Below are 17,411 nucleotides of genomic sequence, written 5' to 3'. Positions count from 1 at the left end.
GTCTTCTTCATCCAACTACAGGAGGCATTGCACTCACAGGCTTTCATCCTGCTGGAGGACTTCAATCACCCTGACATCTGCTGGAAAAGTAGCACTACATGCTGTAGGCAATCCAGGAGGCCCCTGGAAAGTATCAAGGTTAACTTCCTGAGCCAGATAATGGACAGCCCCACCAGGGAGGTGCGGTGCTAGATCTGTTACTCAACAATGCAACTGAACTGACTAGTGACATTAGGATTGGAGGCTGTTGGGGTTGCTGTGACCATGCAACAGTGGAGTTCAAATTCTTGAAGGATATTGGACAGGCAAAGAGTAAAATCAGGAAGGTTAATTTTAGGAAAGCCAAATTCCAGCTCTTCAGGATGTTAGGCAACAAAACCCCCTGGGAATCTGCCCTCAAAGACAAGGGAACAGAGCAGAGCTGTCAGATTTTTAAGGAACCTTTCCTTAGGGCACAAGAGCTCTCCATCCCAGATTGATAAATTCAGGAAAGGAAGGCAAGAGACTGGCATGGCTGAACCAGGGCCTGCTGGTCAAACTGGAGAGCAAGAAGAAAATGCACAGGCAGTGAAAGCAGGGACAGGTAACCTAGGAGGAGTGTAGGGATGTTGCTGGGCTGTGTAGGCATGGGGTCAGGAAGACCAAGGCCCAACTGGAACTGGACTTGGCAAGGTGTGCAAAGGATAAGAAAAGCTCCTATCGATACATGAACTAGAAAAGGAAAGTCCAGGAGGACATACCCTCCCTAATAAGCAACACAGGTAGGCTGGTAACAATAGACAAGAAGAAGGCTGAGGTATTCAGCAATATTTTTGCCTTGGTCTTCACTAGCAGCTGTTCTACACACAACCCTTGAGCAGATGGTTCTGAAGGTAGGAACTGGGGGCATACTGCCTATCTCGCTCTAAGTGAAGATTAGGTTTGCATCCACCTGAGGAACATGAACATCCATAAGTCTATGGATCCCAGTGAGTTGCACCCCAGAGTCCTGAGGGAATTGGCTGACGCAGTTGCCAAGCCACTCTATGACATTTGAAAAGTCATGGCAGTTAAGTGAAGTCCCCGGTGACCAGAAAAAAAAGCAATACAGCACCCACTTTTAAGAACGGTAGAAAGGATGACCCTGGGAGCTACCAACCTGTCAGCCTCACCTCAGTGGTAGGGAATATCATGGAGCAGATCCTCCTGGAGGATCATACTAAGGCACATAGGAGAGAGGGAGTTGGTAGGGCAGGTCCTGGCTGACCAATCTTATTGCTTTTTATGATGGTGTAATTGTGTCAGTGGACAAGGGAAGAGCCACTGATATCATCTATCTGGACTTCACTAAGGCCTTTGACACAGTACCCCACAACATCCTTCTCTCCAAATTGGAGAGATATGGATTTGATGGGTGGACTGTTTGGTGGATGAAGAACTGGCTGCAGGATCAAGTCCAGAGAGTGGTGGTCAATAGCTCAATGTACAGATGGAGACCGGTGATGAGTGGTGTCCCCCAGGGATTGGTGCTGGGGCCAATACTCTTTAATATCTTCATCAATGACATTGACAGTGGGGTTGAATGCACCCTCAGCAAGTTTTCTGAGGACACCAAGCTGTGGGGTGCTGTCAACACACCTGAGGGACAGGATGCCATCCAGGAGGACCTAGACAGGCTTGAGCAGTGGTCCCAGGTGAACCTCATGTGGTTCAACAAAGCCAAATGCAAAATCTTGCACCTGGGTCAAGGCAACCCCCATTACCAATACAAGCTGGGGGATGAAAGGATTGAGTGCAGCCCTGCCAAAAAAGACCTGGAGGTACTGGTGGATGGGAAGCTGGACAGGAGCCAGCAGTGTGCTCTAGCAGCCCAGAAAGCCAACCGTATCCTGGGCTGCATCAAAAGAAGCATGGCCAGCAGGGTGAGGGAGGTGATTTTCCCCTCTACTCTGTGCTGGTGAGGCCTCACCTGGAGTACTGTGTCCAGATGTGGAATCCTCAGTATAGGAGAGACATAGACCTGTCGGAGCATGTCCAGAGGAGGGCTGCAAAAATGATCCACGGAATCATGGAGAGCTGGGGCTCTTCTGTCTGGAGAACAGAAGGCTCTGAGGTGACCTGATAGTGACCTTTCAGTATCTGAAGGGGAGCTTCAGAAAAGAAGGGGACAGACTCTTTAGCAGGGTCTGTGGTGACAGAACAAGGGGAAATGGTTTCAAACTCAAAGACAGTAAATTTACATTAGAGGTAAGGAAAAAAATCTTTTACAGTGAAGGTGGTGAGGCACTGTAACAGGTTGCCCAGTGATGTGGTTGATGCCCCATCGCTGGAGACTTTCAAGGTGAGGCTGGAAGAGGCCTTGGGCAATCTGATCTAGCTGTGGATGTCCCTGTTCATTGCAGGTGAGTTGGACTAGATGACCTTTAAAGGTCCCTTCCAACTCTTAAGGATTCTATGATTCTATGACACCAAGCTGTGTGGTGCTGTTGAAACACCCAAGGGACAAGATGCCATTCAGAGAGTCCTAAACAGACTTGAGCAGTGGGACCAGGAGAAACTCATGAGGTTCAAGAAAGCCAAATGCAAGGTCTTGCACCAGGATCACAGCAACCCCCATTACCAATACAAACTGGAGGATGTAAGGATGGAGCACAGCCCTGACAGAAAGCAGTTGGGGTACTGGTATATGGTAAGCTGGACATGAGCCAGCAATATACCCTCACAGCCCAGAAAGCCAACCATATCCTGGACTGCATCAAAAGAAGCGTGGCCAGCAGGGTGAGGGAGGTGATCCAGCAGCACAGAGTAGATGGGCAGGATCACCTCCCTTGCCCTGCTGGCCACGCTTCTTTTGATGCAGCCCAGGATATGGTTGGCTTTCTGGGCTGTGAGGGTATATTGCTGCATCCAGGTGTGAAGTTCTCAGTCCAGGAGAGACATGGACCTGTTGGAGTGGATCCACAAAAATGATCCAAGGGATGGAACACCTCCCCTACGAGGATGGGCTGAGAGAGCTGCAGCAGTTCAGCCTGGAGAAGAGGAAGCTTCGGAAGACCTGAGAGCAGCTTTTCAGTATCTAAAGGGGGGCTATAAGAAGGAAGGGGACGGACTCTTTAGCACGGTCTGTTGTGATGGGATAAGGGGAAAAGGTTTCAAACTAAAAGAGGGGAGATTTAGATTGGACATATAGAATAAGTTTTTTACAGTAAGAGTGGTGAGGCACTGGAACAGGTTGCTCAGAGAGGTGGTGGATGCCCTGTGCCTGGAGACTTCAAGGTTAGGCTGGACAGGTCTCAGACCAAACTGATCTGCTGTAGGTGTCCCTGCTCACTGCAGGAGATTTGAACTAGATGAGCTTTAATAGCCCCTTCCAACTCAAATAGTTCTGTAATTCTATGATTCTATGACAAATGGAGAAAAATTTCCAACCATGAAATTTTGTGGTGATTAAAATACGGATTAGATCTAAATTTGGATTTTTATCATTCTAGCAAGTAGTGCTAGATTCTTGCCACCAGCACAAGATTATGATGTCAACGTGGCACAGATACTGAGGTGCTACCATGGGAATTCACAGCTATCTGTCCATAAGTTAGAAAGCTACCATATAGACTCCTCACTGATGACATTCAACAAAAAATGGTGCCATCAATCTCTCTTCTCCATTCCCTGCTTCTCCCCAGGAGATCCCTAATTGGGGATATCTGTGTTATACTACCTTATGTTGCAGTGTCTGGAGGCTGATGTAACTTCTTCAGCAGACTGCAAAACCCGGCTGATAACCAATCCTAGGTCATTTTCTTAATTTACCATTGATTAATGAGCAATCCAGCTGTTGCTAAATTTTCCCACTAGAGCAGTTTGTTAGGTCAAGGAGACGAGGGGGAAAAAATCCCCACTTAAGCTAGAGCTGTTTTCTGTTTTGTAGAAACTTCTACAAAACAAGTTGTTACAAACACTAAATATTCCAAGTCCAAGTTGTGAAACAATGGCTTCTGTTACATTCCCATGACAATTTTCTTTAACAAAGAGAAAGGGCTGTAATTCTCTTTCTTGTTTTTAAAGTATGATTTCACTCTCCAGATCTAGTTAAGGGCTGAAGCAGTTTGCTATTGTAAGGACAAGAACAAGAAGGGCATATGTGTAAATGCTCTTTTTAATTGTTCATAAAATAATTTTCACACAGGTCTTTACAATAACCTGGTGTAGCAATCCAGAGTATAAGCCTAACCACTGCAACGTACCCAGATGTACAAGATTTCCCCCCAGAAAATCACATGAATTGTGTGGATCATGTCATCAACGCGTACCACTGTTGTCCCCTTGGTCTGTTCGGAAGAGCTGCTTTTTATGAACTTCAGGTAGCATTTTAATAAAATTATTACATTTGTTGCCAGTGGTACATTTATGCACCAAAATAAAGTAATTTATGGTTAAAATTTTAATTTCTTGTTTTAAATGATGCAGAAAAGATATTATTGACAATTAAGTCTAAAATATATAGAGATAATAATAAGATATTACTTCAAAAATTCTTTCAAATCACAATTGGCTTAAAATAATGCTTAATTTCAAGCATATTGGAAGGCTTCAAAACAATCCTCTATAAACCAGGATGTATACACGCTCACATATTCTTTAAGTCTGAAAGTTGTTCCCTTGATGTTTCTGGCAACATCATAGTCGTTTATTCTAAAGCTTTTCTGGAAAAGTTAGGAACTTAAAACAAGAAGTGCTTGATCTTAAATTTAATTGCTTGTCCCTTTTGCTATTACTTCATGTACTTTATCCAATATTTTGAAAATTCAGAAAGCAAAATGTTGGTCAAAAACAAACTTGATCTTCATCATTGTGCTAAAGTCTTAGGAGACACACATCACTTCCACAATTTTTCACCCTGGAGTGATTCTTTCTACCAATACAAGACTATGATAGATATGATGATCTGGAAGGTCTTTTGCGCCCTAGATGATTCTGTGATTCTATGTCAACAGGACATCAGTAAAGACCACATGAGAAAAGGAGATATTACTATTTTATTAGAACAAGGCAACAAGAATCATAGAGTCCCATAATGGTCTGGCTTGGAGCAAAATCTTTCACAAGATCCATTTACTCAGTTCCATCCAACACAGCTTTGAACAACACCAGTAATGGGGCATCCACAACTTCTCTTGCTACTTGTTCCAGTGTCTGACCACCCTCATCATGAAAAATTACTTCCTTATGTCCAATCTAAAACGAATCCCTTTCCGTGTAAGGACCTTATAAAAAGTCCTTTTCTACCCTTCTTATACATCCCCTTTATGTGTTTAAAGGCCACAGAATAAGGACAAGAACTTCAGTCATGTATAGATAATGAACTGGAGAGGAGGATAGGTAGGATCATTAATGAGGACAGGGACAGGGTAAGTACATGAAAAAAAAAGGTTTTTACATTTTTTTATTCAGGCAAGGAAGTAGCAAAAAAAAAGAAAATCCATTACCTAAATTTTCTTTCATTTGTTGGGACTCTAAGAAACTTCTTTAGCTTCTATCTCTAGACAAGTCTGAATCAGCTGTGATTCACATCAGAAGTCAATGCCAACACATTTATGTCAAAGAGCAGCTAATTCAGACATTAGAAGAAAATGATTCTACTAGAAGTAGAGTTGCTGAGCCTTCTTTATGTCTTATTTTGTTCCAGTGCATGGAAAACTAAAATAATTGACTGTGAAGACAAAGCATCTCGTTAGAGTTCCAGATTTTAAGAAATACTAACACTATTGAGCCTGACTTTGTAAAAAACACAGTCCATAAAATGTCATTACGCATCTCCTTTGTTAAGTCAAGTGCCTCCTGGTTGAGTTAAAACATTGTTCTGTGAAAAGATATCCAGGCTAGATTTGAAAACATCAAGTGATACAAAATCCACAGCATCCCTAATTGCATTGTTGCCCTGATAATTATAGTAATTTTTAAACTAGCCTCATCCTCTAGCTGGTCATTGAATCCCTCATCTGCTAGACTGGAGAGCCTTCTGTAACCACATATACTCCCTTCTATGCTTTCACACCTCATGGGCTGAGTGTCCCTGGTGTGGCAAGCTGTACAGATGACTTCTGGCTGTACTGCACTATCTGACTGGAGGCACAGGACATAAAGACAACAAGGCAGAGAACATCTTGTGTGTATTGGTTTTCTTGAGCACTCAAAATCTGCAGATGTGCCAGAAGTGCCTACCTTCTGCCTCCATCTAAGGGTAAGAAATACAGAGTGGAGGCTGTTGCTGCTGAACAACTTGTTTGCCTGCATCTGCATGGCATGTGCATAATTTGAGGATCTGCCTGAGAATGATCTGTAGCCACATGAGAGAGTTTAAAACAATGGCATCTCAACTGCTCAATAATTATGTAGACATTCCTCATAAGGCAAAAGCTTTTTCAAAACACTATTATTCATTGAGTTAATTTTCAATTGTCTACCTAGGTTTTTTTTAAAGATTGGACAGAGTAGTTTCCAAATGCTCTGACTAATGCCATACACAAGTTCTGTTCAGCTTTTCTGTTCCTACTCTGTCATTCTGCTCACACATTCAAGACAAAACTCCCTTCGTACAAGTTCTGGGGCAAGTCCTGGTCAGTAATTTTATAGATGACCAGAATGAGGGCATTAAGTGTGCCTTCAGTAAGTTTGCAGATGACACCCTGTTGGGAGGAAGTGTTGATCTGCCTGGGGGTAGGAAGGCCCTACAGAGGGATCTGGACAGGCTGGATTGCTGGGCTGAAGCCAATGGGATGAGGTTCAACAAGACCAAGTGCCGGGTCCTGTACTTTGGTCAAGTAAGGCAATGCTACAGGCTTGGAGCAGAGTGGCTGGAAGACTGTGTAGAAGAAACAGACCTGCGGGTGTTGATTGAATGTCAGCTGAACATGAGCCAGCAGTGTGCCCAGGTAGCCAAGAAGGCCAATGGCATCTTGGCTTGTATCAGAAGTAGTGCTGCCAGCAGGAGCAAGGAATTGATCATCCCTCTGTACTCAGCACTGGTGAGACTGCACCTCAAGTATTGTGCTCAGTTTTGGGTCCCTCACTACAAGAAAGACATTGAAGCCCTGGAGCGTGTTCAGAGAAGGGTGACGAAGCTGGTGAGGGGTCTGGAGCACAAGTCTTATGGGGAGTGGCTGAAGGAATTGGGATTGTTCAGTCTGGAGAAGAGGAGGCTCAGGGGAGACCTTACTGCTCTCTGCAACTACCTGAAGAGAGGTTGTGGCAAGGTGGGGGTTGGCCTCTTCTCCCATGTAACTAGTGATAGGACTAGAAGGAATGGCCTCAAGTTGCACCAGGGGAGATTCAGGTTGGATGTTGGGAAAAACATCTCCAGAAGAGTGGTTAGGCACTGGAACAGGCTGCCCAGGGAGGTGGTGGAGTCACCATCCCTGGAGGTGCTCAAGAAACATTTAGATGTTGTACTGAGCGGCATGATTTAGCAGGAAATATTGGTGATAGGTGGACATTTGGACTGGACTGGATCTTGGAGGTCTTTTCCAACCTTGGTGATTCTGATTCTGTGTTCGCTTTGAAAGCTCATCTCAGTTGATTATCCATCATAACCCCAAAGCCTGTCAGAGTCAATGCTCTGCAAAATGCATTCGCTGGTCTGTATGATACAAGTAGGATGTACATTCCTTGTTCCTTGATGGATGATGTATGTGGATCTTAAAAGGTTAACAAAAAACAAGCAGCTACACAACTATTTGTCAGCATTAAAATGCAGCCTTCAGCAGGGGGAATACTTATATTTAATTTACTCAAGTATTGCCTCAAATTACACTTAGATGTCTGCTGCAAAACCTCATAGCAAGTATTACAAGACTATCATACTACACGTGTTATGTATTTTTATAAGATTAGAGCTCACCAGAACCACTTGAGTGAATAAAGCCATTCCAAAATACAGTCTAAAGATACCATCAGGAGATCTCAGGTTCTGAGACATTTCCAGTGTCCACCAGAGCAGGATCCTAACCTCCAGAAAAACCTCATCAGGGGCCGAGGGAATGGAGATGAACAAAATCCATGATGAAAAATTATCTTTTCCTTTAGCACAAGAAAAAAGGTTTTGTAAGAAAGCCAAATGTTTTTCTTAAAAACGAAATGCTCCAAAGTGAAATACAGCTATACATCAAAATCCAGCAGGTTTTTAGATTTACAAACACATTTTGCTTTGTGGAAGTGATGATGCAGGACTTTCTCAGGACAACTGCTCAGCCAGGGCTCCTTGCCTGCCATGACCTGCAGCTGACCAGCTGTCCCAGCACGTTGTCTCCCTCCTTTGCAAGGCAGGCCTCTGAGCTGGTCTGCCTGCTGCATTTAGAGCAAGGGAATACCTTCCCACTCTGTACTATACACCAGTTCCTGTTCTCAAAGTCAGATCAGGTGTTAGTCTTCAAGGTCATGACATGAAATAGTGCCTTTCTGGGCCAGACAAGAAGTGTATCTCAGTCAGTGTTCATTTTCCATTTCTCTGGATTTAATACAAACAGACATACCTGTCCTCAAAATCTTGCACAGATTATTTTTTGAATCAGTCATGTCCTGTGCCAATGATTTCTCCCTCTTACTCCTCCAGTGAAAAGCCTAAATATATACCCTGCTAGCTTCATCAAGCGTCAGTTAATTTTTGTTTTGTAAGAAAGAGATGAATAATAATTTCCTAGACATTATACGCTTCTGTTCAAATTTTCTCAGGCCATCTTTATCCAAATTGCAGGGTTCTCTTTATTCTTAGTCTTTTCATGTATTTGAGATCATTTTGTTTGCAGTTTCCCTTTCCCGTGACATTTCTTGTCCTACTTGTTCTTCCAGGGCTAAAGTGACCAAAACTGCCCCCAGTGTTCAAAAATGAATGTGCTACTAGAGATTTTTGCCACACAGTAATGACATTTTTTTGTTTGTTCCTTACAACTTCCATAACACTTCCAAGGGTTATGCTTGTTAGACTGACATTTTCAGGACTTCTAGGAGACTGTGTCATCTCCTCAGCAATGAGAAAGGGTAAACACAATGGAACAAAGATAGTTTACAAGCCAGACGAGAAAAGTGAGGCAAGTGGAAGTTATTTACAAAATGATCCCCTTGGGACTCTGGTTTTTGACCTCTGACACATTTGGAAAACTGATTCCAGATCTCAGGGAAGGCCTAAGAAAAGTTAGCGGGAACTAGGAGTGCTCTCTCAGAGCTAATCTGCTTCTGGACTGTTTGTTGTCCACCAGGCTTCTTGTGAATACCACAGAAAACTACCATGCTTTGAAATCTGAGCCAGTTTTCACCTGTCATAGCTGAAGAAGGACTCATAACCTTTACTTTCCCATGCCCAGCATCCTGTCGCTGGGCTAGGAGATGCAAGCATCTTTTGAATAGCCAATTCATCCATGGGAACAAACCAATGAGTCACATTATGTGTTCCGCAAATTACGTATTTCATCAGCAGAGCTAATCTGGTGGTACATACGTGCCGCAGCATCCCACTTCTATCATGAGGATGTGTTATCAGCTGTAGCAGATATAAAAACTGTAAATACGTGGGAGGAAGTACTGTGGCTTATTCTCATTTCATGTGCTTATAATAGGTTCTGATATAGCTTTGGTTGGAGGCTCTCACAAAAAAATTACAACATCTAGAAATAGATCATTTCCAGTTGGTACTTAAGAGTTCTATGAAAATAACATAGAAAGAGAAAAAATATATTTTAAAAATCCATAAATGCACATTTCTCTTATTTACATTTCAGTATATTTCATACACTAAAACAAACAAACGAACAAAAACCCTAACTTTGCCTTACTTGTTCCTGAATCATCTCTATTCAGGTAGGAAAATCAGTGCATTTATGCTGATTTGTAAATGCTAAGTATGGGTCATTCATATTTTTTAAGGACTGGAGTCCACCATCAGTGCCGCACTTCAGGTATCTCTGAAAACATCCTGATATTCACAAAGACAAAACAAAAATACCCAGTAAAAATAAACTAAGGAGGGAATGGTAACAAAGAATTTATCTGCAAATGGTCTAACAAGATTTTGCCAGAGACTTTTTTATATTGTTTTTAATTAAATGAAGAGAAATGGAAGATGAATTTTCAACCTCATAGCCCCATAACTGGAAAAACACGATCTCTTGAGAAGAATGAAGGGTTTAATGGGAAGATTATGAAACCACAGAGATAAAACAAGTAGATATCCTTTGGAATGAGCTTGAGAATATAGGAAACATCACTGTGGATCCTAGCATGAGGCTTGTTTGAAGTGGCCCCACTGAAATCAATGAAAAAAAAAATCCAACTGATTTTAATGCAGTCAAATTCTGAACTACTTCAAACAAACAAACAAAAGTGCTGTACAATATACACAAGAACTTGCATTATTATGCATAGAACTTAACCAGGAAAGGCATTTATTGAATAAACAACGGTCTGTGTATGCCAATAAAAGTGCACTGTCCACAGATACTGCTATATATATATATATCTTCAACCAACCTACCTACCAGGTAGTACCTCCTGACTCAGACAGAAAGTCCATGGGGCCAAACAATGAGATAAGTCAACAGCTTGGCAGGAGGTGTTGTCAGCACAGCCTGTCATAGCAGGAAACAGTACCACAGAAGTTACGCCCCCAGGATTTTGGAAGGAGTCTCAAGGATTTTCCCAGGAGATTTCAAGGCTTAAACATGATGCTGAGTTTTCTCTCTTAGGATAAGATAGATAGAATTTCTAATTCTTTCCTTCTTTTTTTCTTTTCCTTTTTTAAAAAAAAAATCTCTCTCCCTCTCTTTTTTTTTTTTTTTTTTTTTTTTTTTGGTTGCTAAAAATGCATTTAAAAGCTCCGAGTAATTTGGCAAAAGACTTGAAGGCTCAGAAATGTGAAATTTATTTTCTGATTCTAAATATATGCACACCAGTAAGTATGAGCCCACAGTGTGTAATTTCTTTTATTTAAGTGTTAAATATTCTAGTTTTTCTGTGGAAACTTGAGAATCTGATGCCATATCAAATATCTTTCTAAATTGCTTTAGCTTTGGGTAATAAAACAGAACTGCTGATGCACCATAATTTCCAGAAATACTGAGGACACAGATGGCAGGAGAAAATGGAGCTGTCAGAAAGCATGAGCGTTCATACAGACTGTCACACTATCTGTCCTGATGCTTTTCCATGAGTACCCTTCACTGCAGTCTGTAGTGCCTGAGAACTATTGGCCTTCAGAACGGAATAATATGCCGAGTCTTCCAAATACAAAAGTGATTTGGAAGCCAGAGAAGAAAGTGTAAAAATCTATATCTAAACTATTATTCAAGATAAGGGTGACAGGTTTATAAAAATTGCCTCCTACTGTCAAGGACAATCATGAGAAATGCCATGACATCAGCTCTACAACACTTCGAGAAGTTAAATGACTCTAAATTTAGGAGTGCAGATCTATAGCCAAGGGTGGCATTTGGCAATAGATGCATTTCTGTTCCTTTTTACTCCCTTTTAACTTCAGCACTGTATTTATAGGAATCAAGCTATTTTACAGAGTGAGAAATTTAACTTACCTAAGATTTCTTTGTTGTTGGGATTAGAATCTTAAGAAACTAAGAAGAATGAGGTATTTATATTGTTCCCTTGAAGCAGCACGGGAGCTCTACTGTAGTATCAGTACTGGAAGCTGGACTTCCATCACCATCCTGTTATTCAGCCAAAGGAACATATTTTAATTTAAGCTATAAGAAGAGAAAAGAAAAATAACTAAAAGCAGTACCTAAAAAGAGGGTTTTTTTTTTTTTTAACACGATGTGAAATAAACATGCTGCAGCACAAAAAAAAAAAAAAAAAAAACACCCAAAATTAGGGAATTTCAAGGGAGTTAGAGGTATGTACAGAGGGGAGATACTTTCCAGGCAGTGTAAATGAGCAAGGTAGAGATCTCACGCTGATAAGCTAATGAAGCAAAAAAAGCAGTAGGTAGGGGAGAAAGGTCCAGATACAAAGAAAATGGTCATCAGGAGGTTTTTGGTGACTTTGTGATAGATTTCATGAGTGTTGTTTCCAGAGCTATTTGCATTTGACTGAGAAGAATGAAAAGAGCCAGACAAGGTGAGTATGAACTTCATATTGCTCCATGATTTGATAGGGACAGTTAGGTTAGTAAATGCTTACAGGGTCATTCTGAAGGAAAAAAAAAGTGTTAATATGGATCTCTTTTTAATTCTTGATGAGCCCTAAAAAACAGAGAGAATGTTACTGGTCAGAATACTTCATTTTTTACAAACAGAAAAACTGGTTCTCTCTAGGGTCTTAATAGTAAAATTACTAAAAACAACAACAGTAACGATGACATTAATCTTTCAAAATGTCTGTATTTTTAAGGCTCAAAACAATGCTTTCCATTTCTCCTCCAGTACAATTTAAAGATTTCTTTTTCCTTATCTGGAAAAAAAAAAAAAAAAAAGCTCTGAAATGATATATATTTTGGTAAAATATATATTTCATTCAAAGCAAATTGGAATTGAAGCTCTTATTCAAGTAATTCAGAGAGTAAGGGTGTGGTGAAACATTAAGTCACCTTTGGTATTCAGGCCAAAATAAAGTGAAATCTGCTGCAGAATTTGTAGTTGCATGTCCCAGAACTTCCTCATATCTTGACAGGTCAAATTACGCCCTGCTTCCCAAATACAGTTCCAGTTTTCTATAAATGCTGTACAGTATCTATATTAGAGAATCCTATTCATCCATCTGAGCAGATTATTCTCTTATGGACACTGTAATTGCATGGAAGCATCTGCTATCAGGAAGCTAATTTCCTTAGCTGCATATGTCCTATTTTATCTTAATGTGTATCTTCCACAGTGCAAAGAAGGAAACAAAATGCATCTCTGAGCTTAATAAAATAACATTTAAGGACAGACAGAAGAAACATTTGTAACATGTAATTACATTTGAGAACATCTCTTGTTAACAGGATCCACCCTTCTCTGTGGAATCAGTAATTCTCATGGGCAATAAATCCTCCTAGATCTTGTTAATTATTTCCTCCCTTTACATTTATTTCTAGCTGACATATTTTAAACCAAGGTAACTAGTCAGACAAATAGGAACATAAACGACTGGCTATTTTAAAAATAATTTTTCAAAAGGATTTTTTTAAGTGTTAATAATAGTGGTGTTGTTAGGCTTACTCCCACCCATTTCAAAACCAGGGACATTCAATTTTTTTTTTTCTCTCATACGTGGGTGGAATTACAGGAAGGAAATCAAAGGCAAAGCATCTTTTCCTCTATGCAAAACATTTTGCTCTCTGGTCTCCACAGCCCTGCTTTCCAACTGTACCTACATCCACCTACTCTGAAAGTCAGCAGGGATTGCGGATGCTCACTCCCACTCTAGCTAGCAGCTGGCTGGCACTGGTTGTAACCCTTCAGCATGTCAGACCTTAGAAGAGGCACATGCTAAAAAGAGACACAAAGACTGCATTTCCAGACAGAAAATACACGGTGTATCTGCCATTCTGATTTATATGCTGAGATGGGACTGCAAGAATACCTCTGAATGGAAGGAAATTAATGGCTGCATTGTTCCTCTTTCCTCCTCTCCCAGCCACCTGCACCACATCCTGTTGTTCTCGTCACAGGCTGGCTGACCCACAAAGTGACAGTGAGAGTGCATGGCAGGCCAGCAGGGTCTGCAGCTGATGCTCCTCTTTTCGTAGCAGTGGTGGTCTGCAAGCACAGGCCTCTGTGCTCTTCCTTACTAGTACTGAGCCCTTGGGCATACACAGCACACCAGATCTCCTGTTCTTTGCTGTTTGTGATGTTTTCCTGCTTTTCCTTCCCACTTTGTCACATTCATTAAAAGCCAGCAATGGTTCTGATAGCAGAATCATAATGTGGAATCCGGGCCAGCTTTGCCCACTTCTATTTTAAGCTGTATCACATTTCATATACCTTCTGTATATTTTCAGGTATGCTGAAAATACAGCACCTTGAGGTTGCTGTTATTGTTAGCTGTAGTGATCCATCAACCAATGATGACTCTGGATTTCTAGGTCACCTCTGGTCTCAGCATACTGTCTTTGAAAGAACTACGTAGATGACAGCTTTCTGACGTGTCTTTGCAAAATTACAATTGAGTAATATAAAGCTAAAGAGGAAGTTTCTATAAAAGGATGCTCATTTATCGAAGTATCCTAGCGGTTAGATGGCAAACAAGAGAGGGAAACATTAGAACAAATCATGACACACAATTCTTTCCACTTGGCACTCTCTTGTATTCTTTGTAGAAAGTTTAAAGAATTTTTTTTAACGTGTATGATGCCTGTAATAACAGTATCTGTTACTCTCAGGCGTATGATCCTTAATGAAAACTCACATAGGAAAAGACTCATCACACGCTTTCCATAGGTAATGTGCTTCTGCATTGTACACCTTGACTATGTATATTTACTTGGTTTACTATCACAGTTTTGTTTAGGATGCATGCTACTGCCTCAGGACTGCCTCAAGACTTCCCTGAAACATTGCACAAGACTTTCCATACAGGGTGGGGACAGTGTTGCTGGAGTTTGCACACTCTATAGTGACAGTCACTTATCTGTATATCTAAATATGTACATATGAAATATATGTATATAGTGATCGCAGATTCACAGTTTTGAGCTCCAAGGTCTTCCAGAAGTCTCTTATGGGTGAAGATTTAAAGCTCACTCAGGAAATCCATTCTGTGGATAGTAGAAGTTTTGCTAACTCCAGGATAAAAATTACATCTCAGATCTGGTAGCGGCAGAAATACTCCCCTGTACTTCACCCCCCTTCTCAGCCCTCAGCCTGCTCCCTGCCACAGAAGTCCCAGTTATTACCACTACTGAAGAGTTTTGCTTCTCCTAAGACAGGAACAAAATAAGGCATGCTGGCTTCACTGCTAGAACCTTGTGGTACTCTGGGCCTGGTTAAAAGCCTAAGGCACCCAGGGGTCTCTGATTGAGGCCATGAACAGCTGGGATAAATCCAAGAGCTTCCTCAGAGTTGTTTTTATTTATTTCAAGGTCCAAGCCAGCAGCACCAGAGAGCAAGTATGATTTACAACCACCTTTTCTAGTGTAGCCAAAGACTATTCTTTCTTCCAAGCCAGAGATATTTATTCTGACTCCAAAACAATATTTTTTTCTGCAATGTATTCTTTTCTTTTTCCTTCCCTTCCCTTCCCTTCCCTTCTTTTCCTTTCTTTTCCTTTTCGCCTCCGGTCTTTGATTTTAATGCCAAAATTCCCATTAATTTCATCAAGTGTAGGACTCATCAGTGTGAGATACAGGCAAAAGCAGCAGGCTCAAGGTTTAACATGTGTGGGCAGGACATTTCACTTTGTGACTAAATCAGTCTCCATTTTTTCCAACCAAACCTGGTGTTACAGCAGCCAGAGGATGCAAAATGGCCCTGCACAGTGTGCAAATCAATAGGCATTGTAGCATACAGCAGTCAGGCAGTGAAGCTGGAGGCATGTCAGCAGCTGGGGGTCTGACTGTCATATCAGACCAGTGCACCGACCTCAGTGGGCATGAAGGGAGTTACACACCTGGTTTTGTGGCAGGCAAAGCTCCTTATGATGAGCTGCATTTCCCTTTGCATGTTTGCAAATGATTTCCTTTGTGTCCTTGCTGGGAATGGACAGACATTCATTCACGCAAACCACCGCCTGGAAAAATAAGGAGACTGCCTGACCTCATATCCCCCTGCACTGAAATCCCACTGTCAGGTTGAGCTTCCCAGTGCAGCGACCTGACAATGACAGCCCCATCCACACAGCAATTCGGGCTGCTGCTCCTTCAGGACCTCAGTGTCACCATCCTGCCAGAGAACACTAGAGAAACGCAGATACCTGGTTTTACCAGACAATTCACACTGTCTTTTCAGACCACAAAAGGAGAAGTAGAAAAGCTACGTGACTAATTCTGGCTTTCCACATTAAATAGATGAAAACTGTTTTATAAGTAACCAGGCCATTTCACAGTCTTGTATTGTCTCTACTTACACATGATTTTCAGTCCTAGATTTAAAAAAATAAAGCTCTCTCAAAATATTTCTCATAAGCAACCTGGAGTAGGTGTTGAATAATTAATTCCTGGAGTGCATAAAGGCAAGCTATATCATAACTTTTTCTCATGACTAATGGCATTAATTTTGTATTAGAGGAGGGACAATTACAACACAGAACAAGAAATTAACTATTTTCTTGGCCTACATGCTGGAAAAAAAAGATACGACAGAGCTTTCATTGCTTGCAACTCAGATTTGTTTTCCATTTAAGTACGATTTTGAATGTGAAGCTATAAGTAAACAGGTTTATATCATACTGTCAGACAACACAGAAGAGATGGCAGAAGGGATCTATCAACAGCCCAGATAATTTCTAAAAGAAAATAAGCTTCTGCATTATAAAAACCATTTTTTTTCCCCTAGGTTGTTTATTTGATGGCATGGCAATTTGCATGTTGTTATTTCAGGTGTGAACTCTCCACTGTAAGTACCTAAAATCAGCTCAGTAAACAGTCGCCTCCCCTGGTTGCTGCGGAAACAGGATGAATTTGAACCTGAGCAAAATATGAGTCGTCTAGGGGTCACAACAATGGCACACAGTGACAGGCATGAAAAAAATACAATCACTGGTCAACACAATAGGCAAAGTAAGCACAGACAAGCTCTTTCCCACTTCATTTATATCCACAATACAGATAGAAATATGCTTCCATGGAACCAAGACATATTTACAAGTGACAGAGGCCCAATCTTGTGGTAGGTGGCATGTCTACTATGTCCATGCTTGTGACATTTTATTTGTAGAAGCTGAATGTTGCTGGAATGTGGTTACTTGCAGGACAAAGACATCCTGTGCTTCACACTAGCATGAGAAATGATTAAAATGAGGCAAAGTCATGAGAGAAAAACTGTAACTCTGACTAGAACAGTCATAATAGCTAATAACAACTTGATATGCTACATAGGCTTTTTAACAACTTTTTTTGTGTCCTAATGCAATCCAACCAGATACTTCTACTCCACATATTAGAGCAGTCTCCAGCTTTTACAGTACTGCTTGTGTCTTCTCATGATGAAAGTGGGTTAGAGGTGGGAGCAACACCTTTAGGGCCTCAGTACAGTGACAGTAATGTAAAGGCTTTCAGATGTCTGGTTTAAATCTGTCACCATGCTGAACTCCAGGACGGCCTGGGTTCCAGGGGATGCTATGACACTGTTCTCCTCCTTCCAATAGGGAGATATTCTCCCTTCACAGGCAGGGACTGGACTGCTACTAGAAACAAAGGTGCAATCTCCAAACCATCGCCTTAAGATGGCTGGTTTTTGAAACAGTAAGCATAATTCTCAGTGGCAGCAGAGTTAGGCCAGTGAGGTTCATGGGAA

This window comes from Numida meleagris, chromosome Z, assembly GCF_002078875.1.
Source record: "Numida meleagris isolate 19003 breed g44 Domestic line chromosome Z, NumMel1.0, whole genome shotgun sequence".
Classification (NCBI taxonomy): Eukaryota; Metazoa; Chordata; class Aves; order Galliformes; family Numididae; genus Numida; species Numida meleagris.
Note: the sequence above shows the minus strand (reverse complement) of the source record.